Source organism: Crocuta crocuta, unplaced genomic scaffold, assembly GCF_008692635.1.
Source record: "Crocuta crocuta isolate KB4526 unplaced genomic scaffold, BGI_CrCroc_1.0 scaffold279, whole genome shotgun sequence".
Taxonomy (NCBI): Eukaryota; Metazoa; Chordata; class Mammalia; order Carnivora; family Hyaenidae; genus Crocuta; species Crocuta crocuta.
This window is the reverse complement of record NW_027551570.1, coordinates 7,094,520-7,100,301: the sequence shown is the minus strand read 5'-3', so window position 1 is coordinate 7,100,301 and position 5,782 is coordinate 7,094,520.

Here is a 5,782-nt window from a genome sequence, read left to right as displayed (position 1 = left end):
CCCCACTATTTCCCCCTTTCTTTCCCCTCACAGTCCTCCGTTAAATTCCTCCTAATCCTCCTATACGTGCAAACATATGGTATTTGTCCTTCTCTGCCTGACTTATTTTGCTCAGCATACCACCCTCAAGGTCCATCCATGTTGCTATACATGGCCAGATTTCATTCTTTCTCATTGCAATGTAGTATTCCATCGTATAGATAAACCACATCTTCTTGATCCATTCGTCTGTTGATGGACACTTAGGCTCTTCCCATGTTTTGGCTAACAATATTAATTCTTTTGTTCCACAAACAGGGGGTCTTTCTATTTATTCATATACTCTGAGGGTTGATATTCAATATATCCTATTTGGAATCAAGATTTGCTTAAGTAATGACCTTTGTTATTTGTAGACCCTAAATAGCATATAACATCAAATAAGAAAGTAAAGTTTCAGTTGGAAGTCTTTCAGGATTTTGAAGTTTTCTATTAGGTCCCTCTTCTTTCTGTCTAAATATTCTAAATACATGTAGAGTGTTAACAGTCTAAGACAGGACTCCTCAATCTGTATTGAGGCTAATTCTGTGTGTGTGTGTGTGTGTGTGTGTGTGTGTTCTGTACATTGTAGGATGTTTAGCAGCATCCCTGGCCTCTAACCACTTGATGCCAGTAGCAACTCTGCCCCACCCTCCATCTCATGAAGACAATAAAAAATATCTTTGGACGTTGTCAGTATCATTAAAACACTTGTGGCATGGTTGTTTATTAATGAGGTGGGATAACAGTATAGTATGGCAGTATAATATAGTGTGGTATGTTTTCCAAAGATCTTTAGTATATAGTACATAGTGTCATATATATCCTCCACCACACTTGCTCCTCTTGCAAGGTGACCTTGATATGCCTTCATTGGGAGATCTATTGTTTTTCCTTCCCTTGAACCTGGGTGGAGCTTTATAACTACCTTACCTAATATAAGGTGGCAGATGTGACATTATGTCACTTTGTATTATAAAAGGCAATACAGCTTCCCCTTGGCTCTATCTCACTGGAAGCCTGAACTTGGAACCTATCTACTATGTTGTGAAGACACCCAGGTCACTTGGAGAGGCTATGTGTGGGTACTGCAGCTGATAACTCCAGCTAGACCTCTACCACAGCCAGCACCAACCTCCAGACATATGAGTTAAAGAGGCTTCAGATGAGTTCAACCCCCAGCCTTTAAGTCTTGGCCTCAGGCCCCAGACATTGTAGAGATAAGTTCTCCCTATTTGAATTCCAAATCCACAAAAACCATGAGAGACAGTACATTCTTTTTATTTTAAACTACTATGTCTTGAGATACTTTCTTATACAGCAATAGATAATTAAAACATGTAGTTAAACAGATTCTTCACTATAGAGAACAAATTGGTTATTAGAGGGGAGACGGGTGGGGGTATGGGTAAAATAGGTGAAGGGGTTAAGAGTACACTTATCATGATGAGGACTTAGTAATGATATATAGAATTGTTGAATCACTATATTGTATACCTGAAACTAATATAATGCTGTATGTTAATTATATTGGAATTAAAATTAAAAAATGTAAAACATGGAGGTTAAATCAGTTCCCTGATAATGTATATATGTATATACATTATATACATATGTATATATATTATGTTCATTATATACATATGTAAGTAATTAAGAGGGCCTAATATTACTTGATTAGGATGAGGATTAGCCCCTAATACTGATGTTATACCGTCCCTCCCTTCAACACACAGGCATTCCAAAAAGAAACAAATCTCAATCTTCCTGAGTTCCATTAAAAACAAATATTCAAACCAACCATACCTATAACTATATCTGCCAGATTCTTCCCTATACCACCATCTTTATTACTAGTTTACAGAAACCTCACAATGTTGATTCATGATACAGCAAGAACTGTCAAACTGAATCAATTAACATTTTAGGGGAATTTATATTCCTACAAGCAAACCATATTCAGCTGTTAGAAACACATGAACTAAAGGCCATGAGTTGAGTTTTATTTTTTAAGCCACATGGGCATACTTGCCTGCTACAAACAAGAGACCTGTAAAGGTCACACTGTAATATGAAAGTCATCTTCAGTATAACTGCAAACTCTGAACAGTCATGTCCTCTGGAATTAAGTGACTTTAAAATTCTAGAGTGAAATAAATTAGTTAACTTTTTACAGGATTCCATCAGTTAAAAAAGATTTTTGGTTATAAGTAATAGAAAATCCAACGAACAGGGGCTTAAAAAAATGTTTATTTTTCTCATGCCATCAGAAATTTGAAGATTGTGACCATTGACATTGTTTCAGAGGCTTGACCATTATCAGGGCCAGCATTATTGGAATTATCTTTGCCTTTCCCTCATGCTTCTTGGATCATGGTCATGTTATAGATACTATAGCTCTGAAGATCCCATCTGTGATCAATGTTGGAAGGTCAGAAGGAAAAGGTGGTGCCAGCAGATGTCTCCTTATAACCTGTTGGACCAAAAAAATCCCATAGCCACTCCTAGTGCAAGGGAGACTGGGAAAACAAGTATACAGCTCTCATAACCTCTGTGCAAGAGGCAGGCAACGGAGAAGTTTGTTGGAGGAGACAGAAGTGTCTAAAATAACTTCAGAAATGATCTTTTATCTTGGTCAAATATTCATAGAAACATTAACCGATGCAATGTATAGACATATAGGGCCTTCTATATACTCATAAACTCATCCATCTGATTATAACCTATATACATTATACACCTCAATTTTCCAAACTGCATGAATTTTTCATTCGTTAATCAATATATATGGTATGATCCCATTTTTGTGAAAAATAATTATGAAAAACTAGGCATTAAAAATAATCTGGAAGAATAGATATCTACTAAAGTATTGCCAGAATTATACAACTGTCCCCCTTTTATATTTTCTCACATGTCTATAATAAAACATATTAACTATAAGATAAAAGAGTAATACATATAGAAAATTAACATTTAAACTGTTAACTTTAAAAATATAAATCAATCAGAGAAAATCTCTTTTAACATTGGTATATTGTCTTTCAAATGGATATACACACACATTTGAACATTTAATATGTGTAAAAATCCTAATACATGTTGGTATTATCTCATTTGATACCATTATATCTCATTATCTCAGTCATGTTATAAAGTTACTACAGAGAATCTTCATTACTTATGTATTTATTTATCTAATGCCCAAAGTTACAATGTTGAACATAAAAACAATGATCATAAAAAAACCATTAATGAACAGACCTTACGAGGAAAGCTCTCAACTTTTCCCCATTGAGAATGATATTAGCATTGGGTCTTTCATATATGGCTTTTATGATCTCGAGGTATGATCCTTCTATCCCTTTCTTGAGGGTTTTTATCAAGAAAGGACGCTACATTTTTTTCAAATGCTTTCTCTGTATCTATTGAGAAGATCATGTGGTTCTTGTCCTTTCTTTTATTGATGTGACAAATCACATTGATTGTTTTGTGAATAGTGAACTAGCCCTGCATCCCAGGTGTAAATCCCACTTGGTCATGATGAACACTTTTTTTTTTTTTTAATGTTTTATTTATTTCTGGGAGAGAGAGAGAGACAGCGTGAGCAAGGGAGNTCTTGGCCTCAGGCCCCAGACATTGTAGAGATAAGTTCTCCCTATTTGAATTCCAAATCCACAAAAACCATGAGAGACAGTACATTCTTTTTATTTTAAACTACTATGTCTTGAGATACTTTCTTATACAGCAATAGATAATTAAAACATGTAGTTAAACAGATTCTTCACTATAGAGAACAAATTGGTTATTAGAGGGGAGACGGGTGGGGGTATGGGTAAAATAGGTGAAGGGGTTAAGAGTACACTTATCATGATGAGGACTTAGTAATGATATATAGAATTGTTGAATCACTATATTGTATACCTGAAACTAATATAATGCTGTATGTTAATTATATTGGAATTAAAATTAAAAAATGTAAAACATGGAGGTTAAATCAGTTCCCTGATAATGTATATATGTATATACATTATATACATATGTATATATATTATGTTCATTATATACATATGTAAGTAATTAAGAGGGCCTAATATTACTTGATTAGGATGAGGATTAGCCCCTAATACTGATGTTATACCGTCCCTCCCTTCAACACACAGGCATTCCAAAAAGAAACAAATCTCAATCTTCCTGAGTTCCATTAAAAACAAATATTCAAACCAACCATACCTATAACTATATCTGCCAGATTCTTCCCTATACCACCATCTTTATTACTAGTTTACAGAAACCTCACAATGTTGATTCATGATACAGCAAGAACTGTCAAACTGAATCAATTAACATTTTAGGGGAATTTATATTCCTACAAGCAAACCATATTCAGCTGTTAGAAACACATGAACTAAAGGCCATGAGTTGAGTTTTATTTTTTAAGCCACATGGGCATACTTGCCTGCTACAAACAAGAGACCTGTAAAGGTCACACTGTAATATGAAAGTCATCTTCAGTATAACTGCAAACTCTGAACAGTCATGTCCTCTGGAATTAAGTGACTTTAAAATTCTAGAGTGAAATAAATTAGTTAACTTTTTACAGGATTCCATCAGTTAAAAAAGATTTTTGGTTATAAGTAATAGAAAATCCAACAAACAGGGGCTTAAAAAAATGTTTATTTTTCTCATGCCATCAGAAATTTGAAGATTGTGACCATTGACATTGTTTCAGAGGCTTGACCATTATCAGGGCCAGCATTATTGGAATTATCTTTGCCTTTCCCTCATGCTTCTTGGATCATGGTCATGTTATAGATACTATAGCTCTGAAGATCCCATCTGTGATCAATGTTGGAAGGTCAGAAGGAAAAGGTGGTGCCAGCAGATGTCTCCTTATAACCTGTTGGACCAAAAAAATCCCATGGCCACTCCTAGTGCAAGGGAGACTGGGAAAACAAGTATACAGCTCTCATAACCTCTGTGCAAGAGGCAGGCAACGGAGAAGTTTGTTGGAGGAGACAGAAGTGTCTGAAATAACTTCAGAAATGATCTTTTATCTTGGTCAAATATTCATAGAAACATTAACCGATGCAATGTATAGACATATAGGGCCTTCTACTTACTCATAAACTCATCCATCTGATTATAACCTATATACATTATACACCTCAATTTTCCAAACTGCATGAATTTTTCATTCGTTAATCAATATATATGGTATGATCCCATTTGAAAAATAANACTTTAAAAATATAAATCAATCAGAGAAAATCTCTTTTAACATTGGTATATTGTCTTTCAAATGGATATACACACACATTTGAACATTTAATATGTGTAAAAATCCTAATACATGTTGGTATTATCTCATTTGATACCATTATATCTCATTATCTCAGTCATGTTATAAAGTTACTACAGAGAATCTTCATTACTTATGTATTTATTTATCTAATGCCCAAAGTTACAATGTTGAACATAAAAACAATGATCATAAAAAAACCATTAATGAACAGACCACCAATAAACTTACTGCTTGGTCAAATATTGCTATGCATTCAAAAACTAACACATATTCTTATTTAACACATCAGTATCTTTGTATTTCTCATCTACTACATTTGACTTACTAAGAATGTGGTCTTAGGTAAGTTATTTATCACTGTCTCCATTTTATCTTCTGAAAAATGGGGATGTAAAGGTATCTACTTTGTGGAATTAATGGGCAGTTTAAATGAATTAATATCTGGCATGTATTAAGCAT